Source organism: Stegodyphus dumicola, chromosome 1 (genome assembly GCF_044657685.1).
Source record: "Stegodyphus dumicola isolate Sdum_Otavi_A_Nest chromosome 1, ASM4465768v1".
Lineage (NCBI taxonomy): Eukaryota > Metazoa > Arthropoda > Arachnida > Araneae > Eresidae > Stegodyphus > Stegodyphus dumicola.
Genome location: NC_140768.1, coordinates 204,398,697 through 204,412,937, shown reverse-complemented (window position 1 = coordinate 204,412,937; position 14,241 = coordinate 204,398,697).

The following is a 14,241-nucleotide window of genomic DNA, read 5'->3' as shown; positions in this document are numbered from 1 at the left end:
AGCTCGCATAACTTTCGCTTAGTGCAATGATCCGGGAGCCCACGTTTAACTACTGATGAAAGTGTATTGCAATAATCCTGAGAGTTGTCGCTTCAAACACTTATTTCTGCCTAGAATGTTCTCTAACTTTTCTGAAAACTAAGGTTTTCCATTATTCCATTTTTAGAAATAAATGCATATTTTATAATAAGGACAACTAGCTCAGTATATTACACTACAATGTATATAATTGTGAAGTAAATCTTTGTTTACTAGATCACTTCAAGTATCTACTTAATTGATGGGTCATAAGAATAAAAATATGAGCTGAAACGAAATATTTCTCTGGAAATGAAGGGCATAATAAGGCAACGGAGATCCTAAGAAATTTAGAAAATATTTAGAAGTGTACCCCATATAAATTTTTGCATTAGTACTGAAAAAAAATCAACAGTGACCAACCACTAATTTTGCGATGCTTCCGAAAAGAATGTCTGAAATTGGAAATTCATTGCAATTAATGTGATGTTATTAGAATTGTATTACTTATGTGGAATGCGGTTTTATAAATATCCGCGCTTTTAAACTAGATTATCATTAGTTTTCATATCATTTTTGCAACTTTATTTATGGGGAAAGATTTAATTATTATAAAACTGATTGCTGTCATAAAAACTGCATTTTTTATAATTATAAATTAGTATTATTTTCTTAGTGCAACCGTGACGAAAATAAAATTGAAACTGAATTTTTAGCATCATTTTATGTAAAATATATTCATGAATATAATTACTATTAAAAACAAAATTTTCACAATAAGAAGCCATTTAGTATGTTATGCGAACTAGACTGGCGTTGATTATGAGACAATAAACTCCATATTGCAGTCAGTATCCGAAATGTAACTGGAATAAGAATGCTCATTATTTTAATTAAGCTTCCATTGCAACTCCCACTTTTGTTTGACAAAGTTGAAGATCAAAACCGTGAAAAACAACCTTATATTTAGCGTAGGTATAATGAAACACTCAATCGATTTCGAGGGCAGCTAAAGGTCCCTCCTCATCAGGAGAAAGAAATACATAGAAAGAAGAAAATAGGAATCACAGAAACACGTGGTGCTTATCAGCACTGCACGTCGTTATAACTAGATTTTTAATCAGAGTTGCACTGGCCGCCTACTTTTACTGAGCCAGGCTGTCTGATCAAGCATAAAGAAATATTAGCGAAGTTAAAATAGGGAGCGAGGGGCAAATGCACATTACGCTCAAAATCTGAACTTCAAAATGATATAAGGTTGTTTTTCACGGTTTTGATTGTCACATTAGCGTGTTTCTCTTCTAGTCTAAAGTTGAAGATATTTATTTCTCGTACTGTATTACTCGTATGTACCATTACGTACTCGTATGTACTATTACGTAATGGGTACGTATAGTATACAAATATTCTGCAATGATTCAAATAAAAATCAGGAAGTGTCTGTTGACTTAGTTCAGTTTGCAAGAAAACATACTTCTTCTCGAACTTCATTCTTGCAGACTGTACAAGTATTAAATATTCACCGTGAAAAGAAATCTGAACAGGATTTGTTCCAAAGTTAGCTTTTATCTCCCGACGGGGCGCCAATCCCGAACGTGTTCTTATAAGATACCTGTACAAAGGGCCAGATGAATCCGAGTATTAATCTGTGAAATTGACTGTAAATTTTCCCACCACTATTGTTGCCCTAGTACCCTCCAGCAAAGAAACCAATTACTGAGGGCGCCAAAGGTTCCACAAAAGTTTTCCAACGTGCGGTTTGTGCTTCTCTTTTCCAAAATTCATTACCCGGAGTAAGCTTCCCGTTTTCGAAGTACTCGGCCATTGCAAAGGAGATTAAATGAAACATCACGTGGTTCACGTGGCCTTTCCTCTTTTTCCTGTCTGTTGAGCTTCGCTTGAACAGTGTTGCAAAAGGCTTTTATTTGCTTAGTATGTGCGTGTGTTTCGAGTGGATAGTGATTGGGAGTTTGTGTTTTTACGTAAGGGTGTTTCGTTTTGGAATTGGAAGCCTGAATTGCATAGAGCTTAGAGCGCTGAAGTGAAATTCATAAGAAAATAAATAGCACGCATTTAATCGCCAGAAGCCCATTTGGGAAATGAATTTCGAGTTTTCTGATGAAATAATGTAATCTCAATGTCCCACACTGAGAGAAAGTTTCACGTATGTGGTTATAATATTCTGAAATGTAATTTCTTCCCTGAAAGTTAATGAATTTGTGTATTTCGGTCTTGAGCAACATCTTTCCGAATGCTTATTTAGAGATTCTGGTTACGACTTAATCAAGAATATTTGCGTGCAAACGTTTTGCAAACATAAAATCTTATTCCACGTATTTCCAAAATCTAATGAAATAAATGCGAAAAAATAAAATGAATGAACGAAACTTTATGACATGAAACAGCATTTGAAGGAACAGAATTGAAAATCTTGTTTTTATATCTTAATAAACATTATACAGGGGTGGAAATGGTTACATATAAAATAGTAATGCTATCTTGTATTGAAAATAAACAGGGACATTCATTAAAACTCCTAACAAGATCTAAAGTGTCCCCAAAAATTTATAATGAAAGTTAAGCCCCAATTAAAAAATGAAATACGTACACAGCATGAGGAAACAATAATGCACATGGATATTAATCACACATTATACGTATTAAACGTGTATTATATGTACTAAATATTATCCAACATTGTATTAAATATTGATTAAACAAGTAAGCCATTTTATGCATTAGCAATAATGAGAAAATAAAATTTGAAAATATTGAATGTAATACATGGTGCTGCTATCGGCTAACTCGTAGCCAACTATAATAAAAAATCACAACATCAGATCTTGATAGAAGGGATTAAAAAAGGTTGTTTAAGCAAAGTTAGCAATGTTGATATACATTCTCATAAGTTTTGCTTTTTGCACAAAAGGGTCCTCAGAAGGATTTAAATTTGCTAATTGCCCAACTATTCAGCTCTAGTGACCAACTGTTGAGTTCCTGCAATTGTTTACGAAGTGAGTCTAAAATTTCTCTGAAACATGCTGAATCTTCGCTTATAAAGCTGTGCTAATTGACGTAGTTTGCAACCATTAATGTAATCACAGAGCACTGCGGAGTTAACTCTTTCGGTACAAGTTGTTTGAAGATACTCTCTGATTTAAAATCTTCGCTAGACCTATTGCTGAATCTTCCCCTTGCATTATTTAAGTGCGAGCAACGCTTAAAATTCTTCACATCTTATGATAGACTATAACTGATACTCGTAGCACTCAATATGTATCTTAAAAGCTTAGGTCTAGTATGAGAGAGATTTTGACTGCACTTTTTTTGATGAAGTTCGTACATGATATCAGTACGATATTACCACATGGAGTCTGACAGTAACAGAATTAGGATCTTAGGCTGTTTCAAATATCTATCATTACCCGAGAAAGATACTCACTGGCGGTCGCAAATTGTCAAAACTGCTTTTCCCCAACAATTTTTCATTTCCTTTTCAATGGCGGTAGTTTAAACTTTATGCATATGCGGAAGTATGTTTTCCTGAACACCTACAAAATCGGACATTTCTCCCATGCTGTCTTTTTCAAATCGCTGACATGACAATGTTTTTCCTAGTCATTTCCATTTCACTTTCGAGCCATTGCTTTTAGTTTTACAAAATTTTCAGTTTCAGATTCACTTCTAAAATGAAAGAGCATATGTACACTCTATTATTACAAAAAATAAATAAAATTTTAACTGAAACCTTATATATCCACACACAAAAAATTGCATACAGTTCTACAGCTATCAGATAGTTTTATCTGGTTCTGTAATCAGCTTTGTATCTGAACTAAACTGTGACCTGTGTATTACACAGAAATTTGTAAGGTATTAAAATTCTGATTTTAATAACATTAAGCTTAATTTCATTAATTAATTTTTAAAAAGGCATACGAGTTTATAACCTGAGTACTGAATTTGGGATCTCTTTTATTATTCATAACTACAATTTCAGTTATTTGGCGAGTCAGATTCATGACAGCTATTAGCCACAGTTGACATGGCAGCTGTAAGTTAGCTCACCAGCTACTCAGATAGAGTAATGCGAAAATTGGCTGTGACATAAAGTCGGCATGACAAGCCAAATGGCAGGAATAACACAACATCGCAGAATACGGTTCTCAACAGAATCAAATTAGGAATGTGACCGTCAGCAGCCAGAACACGCTCTAATTCTACCCTCTAAAACCTTCCTTTAAATCCTGTCTCCTTTCTACTTCATTTGAATACACGCGTGTTAGAAAAATATATTCTGGTAGAAAGATGAGAAACGACTAAAACGGAAAAACACATTAACATAAAATAACTGGTTACTAAAACTAAATGAATACAAAATTTCTGAAATTTTTAATTTTAGAAATTTATTCTCTTCTATTTTTTAAAGTGACAAGTCGAATTATTAGAGTTCAATTTACATTTTTGAAAATGGCTTTTACTTTCTACGTTTTTCATAATTTTACTGAGAATTTTATTGATTCTCAGAGAACGATATTTAAGAACAACATTTATTTATTTATTATTTTTTTTTTTTTTTTGCCTTAAATCTCACTGCAGACTTTTTTTAGCATTAACGAATAAAAATATAAAGATAACAGTCTACGTGACGAAAATTTAATGCACATTTTTTAGACAATCCTACGAGTAATCACAATTCATTACTTGTCATCAAGTTACGCATAAATTCTTTAGCTTGCAGATTTGGACAGGAACTTTTCTCGGCTTTACTTACTCAACTGATGCTACTTGTATTAGTTCCGTTGTTATGATCTACCACGCTTATGACCAGCCTCGGCTGCCGTTCTTCAAGTGAGCTCCGAATTATAGACTGGACCAGACATCCGACATGAAACAACTGCAGGCCACCGCAGACTGACCGATCCGCGGAACGAGAGGCTACCAGTTCCAGTTAACTGCTTAAATCCATATGCTCTTCTTGCAATCTGCATAACCAATTGGAACGAGCTCTTAAAAAAATTTCGAAGTGATACAACACTATGTAAATTCTTACAACGTTATTTCTTAATATGTTGATTTTATGCATATTTTTCTAATTACAAAAAATCATAACTAAACAAAATAAAAACTTACGAAAACACTTTAAACGCTGTGGTTAGAATAAATATGTAAATCCTAAATTTTATTTTTATTAAACTACCCTAAAAATATCTATTTAAAAATAACAGTTACTAATTCATTAACTAAGTGCAAAATGTTCCATATCTGCAAATTTTGAGGAGGTGTAACAAAAGGAATTTTTAAATGTAATATATTTTACACGAGTTCCTGTACAAAAATGTTCAATTAATAAAATGTTAATTAAGCTTTCATAACTACGTGGGAGATGATCTATAGCTGGAAATTTTGTGAAAATATAACAGAAGGAATGTTCAGTTGTGTATAATTCTCGCAGAGATATATTTAGTTAATAAAATACTCTGTAAGTTAAGACCTCATACCTTGAAATTTCATGAAGATATCACTTGTTGCACATATTATTAAAATGAAATTTTACTCACATTTAACAGGAACTGAAGACAATGCTTGCTTTGGACGTTAATGGCTCTGTACTGGAGAAACCAGTACTTGTCATTATATTAAATTTGGTGCTAATCGTTTATGCAGCTATTATTTAGAAATATATTTGGGAGTTTTACTCGTAAATATACGAACTTTTAGTATTTAACTCAGAAAAGCATAATGAACATTTTGCTCCTTTGTATTCTATGGGGATTATAAAAACGTTTAATTTTGTGCTTAAAAATTCTTTCTACGACCAAATTTTAACTACTTGCATAAAATTCATAAGCTTATTTTGGAAAACTATCCAATTAAAATTATGCGTCTAGGATTAATTTTTAGCGAAACAAAGTCTGTGCACATCTGGTTCAAATGCTCTATACAACGTGAATTGAGTAAAAAAAGATTTTCTATGATGCTGAGAGAATGTATAAAAGACAAATCTAAATATAGTATTCCATTTTGTATACATATTTAGATATTTAAATTAACTTAAATTAATTTTAATAACCCAAAGGATATTTTCCTTCCGTTATTGAAAACCTCTAAGAATGGAAAGTAAAATTATTATAACAAAGCAGTTGCTATGGAAACAATTTGCTCAGGGTATCCAAAGAATAATTGGCTTCGCATATATACTGATGGATTGAAAATGCTCGTTGGAGAACTGGAGGCAATTAGAGTTGCAACTGAACAAATTATTGTTAGAAAGTCCAGCAAAAAAGTACTGTTATTTTTTCAGACTCCTTTCCAGCCGTTCAAGCGATTTCTGCACATAATGTCGTGGAATCAAAAATTATTGAATCTTGCAGAACTCATTATCTTTAAAACCTCGTTGTTTTACATTGGATACCAGTTCAAGTTGGAATAACTGGAAGTGAATGGGCTGATACATTAGACTAATCAAGGAACTGAAATTGTGCAATCAAATAATAGTCGGGTACCATTTACGTCGATGAAAAGAATAGAAACGAATACTATGAGGAAACATTTTGATGTTAAATTAAGTGAAGAAATTTAGAATAATAAATGGAGGGATTTAATTTATAATATCCCATACTTCCCCAAATCCAACGCAGTTCCGGCGTTTCGTTTGTAGACCGTGCATGATTGTGTCACAAACATCTTAACCGCACTGGTATATAATTTTACGAAATGTACAGGCGCGGTAAGATGGCCTTCCCGCAAAGCAGTTTTAGGGTTGCTATAAAATGGCAAGGGAACGCAGGGTTGTCACATTTGGCGAGAAATCGCCCATTTGACGACAAAATTGGCGATATACCATGGACGAATGAAGAATCTTCTGGAACGAATTCTTACCGCTTTAGGCCAGAATGTTCTCGAACACAAGCCGAAAGCTATATAAACCCTGCTGGTCCGCAGTCCGTTAGTGTGTGTGTGCCTTGTCGAGAGGGCGAGTGAGAGTGCTTCGCATAGAGTGCGAGTTAGTTACTATCGAGTTGGGGTCTCGTCTAGCTAGTCAATCCCTGCGGAGTCGATCGAGTTGACAGCCGGGCAGCGAGTGCCGAGTGGGTCGTCGATTGCAGCGAAAGAGTCTCTTAGTGTATCGCGGTTAGTGCATCGTCAAGAGAGCGTGTTGAGCTCCGGGAACGACTGAACCGAAGAGTCAGGAGCTGTGCTCTGCGTGTCGTCGAGTGCATCGCGAGTTGTAGCGTGGAGAGTCTCGAGAGTACGTGGAGTTCCGAGAACGACCAAGCAGAGTCAGGAGCTGTACTCCGGTGCTTTGCAGTGAAGCTGTGTCGCTGATCGTGTCAGCGTGTTTATAACAGTTCGACGACTGTTAAACGTGATTTTTGAGCTGTTCTGATTAAAATGGCTAAATAAAGTGGGTTTGGATACTTCATCAAGTGTCGTCGTTATTCACTCCAAATCTACGAACTCCGTACGAAAGCCGAAAGCAGAAAAGATAACTTAACAATATGACAGGCCTTTGAGCAATTTGTGCAACCGGAATTTTGAGATGGACAGAGTTCATTTGCTAAAATGTTCCTCCTTGAAAGAAGAAAACTTGTATAGTCTATAGTGGTAGGCTAGAGAGTAGATGCAGTTGAATCCAGTGATTATTTTTTTAAATTTTAATCTATTCATATGTTATTATATTTTTCAGTTTCTATGTAGTTATAAATCAGATTCAGATCCAGGGTATTCTCTCAAAAGATTACAAACTTTCTCGTTGCTGCTTCATTAAGCGCGAACATAGCCTGAGATGGAGTACTCTTACTAGAGAAAAATCGATGGCATTTTACTTTATAGCGATTCTTACTGGCGTCGACAATTTCGTATTGCATACTAATTTGGAAGAATTATTATGAGAAAACAGGTGCTAAAGCAGTAGCAGGTTACGATTCTTTCAAATTTGGTGTCGTCAATAAAAGTAAGAAGAACAGCAAAAAAGATAAATTTGCATTCCAGATATTTCTTTAGCCAAAAATTATGAAAAAGCTTAATTAGAGCTTATTCCAAACCGTTTTTATCTTGTTATGAATATCGATTGTGTATATTAACCCTGAAAAGTAGCCGTCTAGGTTTCTAAGAATATTTTACCAGCAAAATGTGTAACGCTGGATTTAATTTTTCTTAAAGTATATTTATTTGACAACCTCTGTGAGTTACTTTCCGAAAGTGGGTGAATTATTCCCTTCATTAAATCAACTTTCAAAATTCCTAATGAAAATCAACAACTTTTATTTGAGCATTGCTGATTATTTATAATTAAAGAAAAATTGGAAATTGAAGAGTGAATTACTTACCCATGCCTCTAAATGGTAAAGTGGTTAGTGGAAGCTGATTGCTAACCCGAAACTAAGGCTTGAATTTAAGTCTCGTACAAAGTTGGTTTGTGTGTGTGTGTTTTTTTTTCCTTTCCTACGAATGCAGTATCAGTCTACCTGCTGTTGTGCATCCTGAATAATATTCTCGGTAGTGAGATGGCTGAAAAACGACGGATTTGATTATTTCCGACAAGTCTTAGCAAATGTCGTGCTGTAGGGGGAATATTAATTATCCATAAAACACAGTAAGACCCATACATTATACTTGGCTTCTTACAGGTTTATCACTATCAGAAGTCTTAAATAAGATTTTCGTTTGATCCTTATCCAATTAATTCTAGAAAAGTATTCACTAACCAAAGAGGTTTTCATTTTTCAAAATTTCCCAAGATATATGTGAATTTATATATTGGCGGGATTTGAAGTTTTATGTATTTGTTATAGGGGATAATAACGCTAAATTTGGTTTACGCAGTTTGTTAAAATTATTTGAAAGAATGAACATTCTACCTTTTTTTCCGCCCATGCACAATGAAAAGGAAAGAAAAATAGATTACCATAATTTAAGAATATCGTTAAATGAATTTTTCTCTGGGCAAACTGAAAACCATTGCGCCGAGGTAAAGTTTATATTTAGGCATATTTTAATTCGTAGAATCGAAGTATGGAAAAAATCGGTATGTAATTTCAGATAAAGTCCAATTTTGTGTCAAAATACCTATGTTAGAACAATGTTATATATAAATCTAATATCCATCCTAAGTTGCGCTTTCGAGACATAAAAAGCGCAAATTAAATTTCGTCAATAGGTTCAGTAGAATGGGAGATCATAAAAAAGAACGGTCCCAATATACTTTATTCAGGGTGTACATGAATGAATTTGTAATGTACACATATTAAGAATAATTTATAATTGTCAATTAATTGTGAATAGTCACATAAGTATATTTATCATTACTATAGTCTAGAAATATTTAGATTATTTTTATCTTCATTTTCCCCGCTTTTTTTAGAGAAACTATAAGCACGTAAATGGCTGCAGTATAGAAGTTGGTAAGATGAATGTTAAATATGTGTAAGTTGGTCATGAGACTAAAATGTTTTGAAAGGCTAACTTTAAGTAAGAGACGAAATAATATATATACAAACAAAAACATATTTTTATGCATGTAGGTATATGAAAATCCAAATCACAGCATGTACCTTTTGCACATCATCCAGTTATTTTCTATCTATGTAATTTATTGATTCATAAAAATTTATTTCAAGCATTTCAAAATATTTGTCCCTTTTCCATTTTAATATTTTTGTGTAAAATTGAAGTTTCGATCTTGTATAATTTTAAAACTTACAACTAATATTCGACAGCATTTGACGCTATATTTCGACAACTTGGCTTAACGCATTACATCGAAATAGCGTTATTCATAAAAAGATGATGTGATTCTTAATGAAGCATTCTTTATAGACCCGTTATTCTAGGCTCCTTTTATTTGCGATTCATATCAGGCAATAACTGAGTCAATTAAAATAGAGGGATGTTGTACAAGCTGCGGTTACAAATACAAATTGTCGAAGAAGTAGAACGTCAAGATGTGGACTATGCATATGCATTTATCATTTTAAGAGAATAATATATCTGTTATTCATATACTGTAGAAATACTGCTAATCTTGGGAGAAAATATTACAAATACTTTCCAATTATGGAGTCTTTATATATATATTGCTTTTAAATATAAGAAATTTTTGAAGCAGGAAAGATGAAAAATGAACAATGCACTCGCCGGGAATCGGGCCGCGGGTCTCTGGAATACGTGCCGAGCGTGCACACCACTACACCTCGAAGGCAGGCTAAGAAGGCTTGAGGAATACCTTATATACTCCCCCTTTTAAAAGGCGACTGGGGATTAGGGTATCTAATCGCCACATCCTGGTGGGGAGAATCATCATCCACCACCCTTATAGTTCGGGCGCCACTGTAGAGAGATTAGGTTATTTTTTTGGAAGCGGGAATGATGAAAAATGAGCAACGCCTTCCCCGGGAATCGAATTACGGACCTCTGGAATACGCGCCCAGCGTGCTGACCACTACACTAAAAGGCATACTAAGAAGGCGGGAGAAATGCCTTATATACTCCCCCTTTTAAAGGGAGACTGCTGTTTAGGGGACCCTATCGTCAAATCCTGAGTGTGGAGAATCATCATCCACCATCTGGCACCCAAACGTTTTAGTTTCAAGCGTAGAGACATTAGACTATTTTAGAAAGCAGAAAAGATGAGAAATGAGCAATGCTCTCACCGGGAATGGAGCCTCGGACCTCTCGAATACGCGCCTAGTGTGCAGACCACTACACTACGAAGACTTTCTATGAAGGTGGTTGAAATACCTTATACCCTTAAAATATATTCTACGCTCAATTTGAAATAAATGTTTTTATACAGTGTACACGATTATGGGGATGCCGATTATCAAGTTGACGGATTATCCGTTATCAGGTTGGTGGATTATCACCAGGTGGTGCTCGGGTACGCACATTTAACGCTGCTTGTTAGACTGCGTAAAATACAAATAAGCGAAACTCCCAGCATGCTTAAGTAGTGATATTCTTCCCATCTTAGAAATCAGAGATTTACCTAATTGTGAAAAAGTCGAGGCAATAACACAAGTTGTATGCCAAAAATTTGAAAATATAAAATTTTTTGGAAATATCGATCAGGAAAACATCGATGACGATTCGACTGAGCCAGGATCTCCGTGCTTGAGTGTTACGGATATCATTTCAAGTGTCACAAAAACAGAAGATGCTGTGATTGATACCAAAAATACAAGCGAAGAAGATATTTACATTATTCCCGAGACAACAATGGCTTCTATTGAAACTCTATTGAACTTCGTCGACCAAAAGGAATTCGGATACAGCGATAAAATAGCACTTAATCAATTACGCAGTCAAGTATAACAAATATTTAAACGTTCACAAAATAAAGTAAAATTGCTGTTTTCTTAAGAATAAAACACTTACGAGTACGATTTGCATGAAAATTTATATTTCGGTTTACCATGTTCAGTTATCCGTGACCTGTTGTCCCGATATTAGCCCGGATAATGGAGAGTACACCGTATTTCTTACTTTATGCAGTAAAATACAATTTTGTTTAAATGTTCAACGCATCAATAAAATCAAGTCATTTTAACATGAGCCACGTTTACGCAATCCAAACTTTATCTAAAATGACTTATACTTATTTGGCTTTCAATTATTTTAAGGACCTCTCACTTCCATATGGGTTCTGTGAAATTAAGCGAACGAAAACAACTGAGCTATTCTTTTTGTTTAGCAGCTTAGTGTGCACCTTCTTGTTAGCCCTTTTTTAAAAAGAAAATTCGCCTGAGCTAAGAAAAATACGAAGGATCCCTAAATTCGCGGTTGTGGTTAACAGTAGGAACTCTTGAGCACTTATTTTATTTTTATTCTTTTTTCGTCGAAGTAGGATGGTAGAGAAAAGGAAAAGAAGTACTTTCAGTCCCGCGAGAGTTTTATTTAATCCTGAAAATTTCCTTTTTACCTCCCTTGGGCTCTTCGGGAGTACTTTTGTGATACTTTTTTCGTTTCCTTTAGTAAACAATAGTTGTGAAAGTTTAATAGGGAACAGACACACAGACACAGGGAGCGAGAGCGGAGCTGCTTCCATGTTGCACACATCTTTTAAAAAAGATAATTTTTTTTAATCTTTCCATTTCTTAACATTTCGATCTAAGTCTTGTAAGATTTATGTTCAGACTAGAATTTAAAATTCAAGTTTTAAGTAATGTGTTGAACATTAAAACGAAATATTCGCATGAGCTTATAAAAAATTTATGATTTTACATTTTATAGGGTAAAATTTAGCAAAATATTTCCTGCATCATATTTGTAAAGATTTGTTTTCTAAATTCCAGGAAACAAATGATCCTCGCATTTTGATTTTTTTTATCAAAGCCTACGCATTCGAACTAGAATATTTAAAACTATAATATTTAAATATAATATTATCACTATAATATTTAAAACGTGCGTCCGTACTTTTGATAGATGATAGCCATTGATCAGTTTAATAAGTAAAAGGTATTAGCATAATAAATAATTACTCTTAGCATAAAAGGTAATAATTGCTTGGAAGTTATAGTAAGAGAATTAAAAAAGAAAGAAAACCTAATGCATTCTAGAAAAAAATGAGAATTTATGCACTACAAGCGAGCATTTACAATTCGAAGCTTGGTCAGTTTTCTGACATGAATAATCGAAAATTGTTAAATGTGCCGGACGAGCATGATACAAATAATGATATTATAAACACTTTTCACTTTTCTCGAAGCTATGATGAAGTAAATATAGGTTATTCGTATCATTGTGTAATCCAAAATGGATTGTCGAGATAGTTCAGATGGTTTGGTTTACTTAATTAAAGCACACCAGGGCTATCTTCGTAAGGAGAGAAATGCCATCGTGGAGGACTTTCTAAAGGAAACTACCTCGTATATACATCACACGTAGGAAAACCACACAAGGGGTTACCAACCCCACATGGGAAAAACACACACATGGGTATACACGTTTCGCATGGGAAAAACACACGCGGAACAGACATAGGAAAAAACAAAAATACACAAACTGGCTCGTATACACAATAGGTAACGCTCGTATACACGAGACATTTGGGGAAACACTTTTGCATTCTAAAACTGCAACGAACCCGTTTGCCGTGATTCGACCCCCGGATCGAACTACCAGTATTCAGCGACTTTATCTCTTAACCGCTGATGGGCAACTGGTTTAGATTCTTAATATACCACGAATCATCTAAGGAACATTTTCGAGAAACCTTAGGATATTCCTAGAAAAACTTTTGTGTTTCTTGTAGACCCCAAATTTGTTGCAGCTAGGGATAACGTGTGTTAAAATAAATCGAATAATAGAACATGTAAAAGCTTTTTCTTCTAACAACTACATTCTCCTGGCGAAAGGAAATTGGAGACTATAAATTTTTTTCTCGAAATGGCAGTCAGAATATAAAGTCTACACTCATAATATATACATATATTAGAATTTTATAAAAGCCTTTTCATTCTAAAGTATTAAAAATTAATAAAACATGAGTAGTTTCACTTGTATGTTGGAATAGCCGCCTCTTATATGCGATACACGTACACACTTCTGAACTTGAAAGTAAAACTATAGTAAAATTGCGAAATATAATGAAACTTTAAATATTGGTAGAGCATATATCTAGAGGAATGATATGTTGAACAAATAATGCGTGTTGACAAGTGTTTATGACCACTCAGTATGCCTTTTTATGACAACAAATATCTGCAGAGTTCGGAGTAAGAAAGGAATGAATACTTTTTTAAAAATGTCTTATTGTGCATTCCATCTTTATTTCTCTTTTGCTGTTCGTAGAAGCTTTGTGGAATGTTGTCCTTCTAATACTTTCTAAGAAGAGATGCGCATGGGAAGAGATGCATATGATGCACTGAGTGCAAAGCCATTCATGCGTACTCATGCATTAAGTTTCATCAATAATTATTAACTCTTTGAAAATCGAAGTCTTCGCTAACCTGTATTCATAAATACCGAACCGCCCGAAAACGTTTTTGAGAGTCGCAGTAATGTCCTTCCCTCCCCATGCATTAACCCACAAAGAAGAGTGAAGATTTCAAATGACATTCTTTCTACTCCCTAACAAATAAAGATAAGGAACCACAAATAAATCTTTTTATGACAAGCTCTCTGCAATAAACTGATACAATGCATTTTGGGGAAACTGCACCTGTTGCATCCTTTAGAAGAGGGAAGAAAACAACATCGGAACTTCAGCAGTTTCGG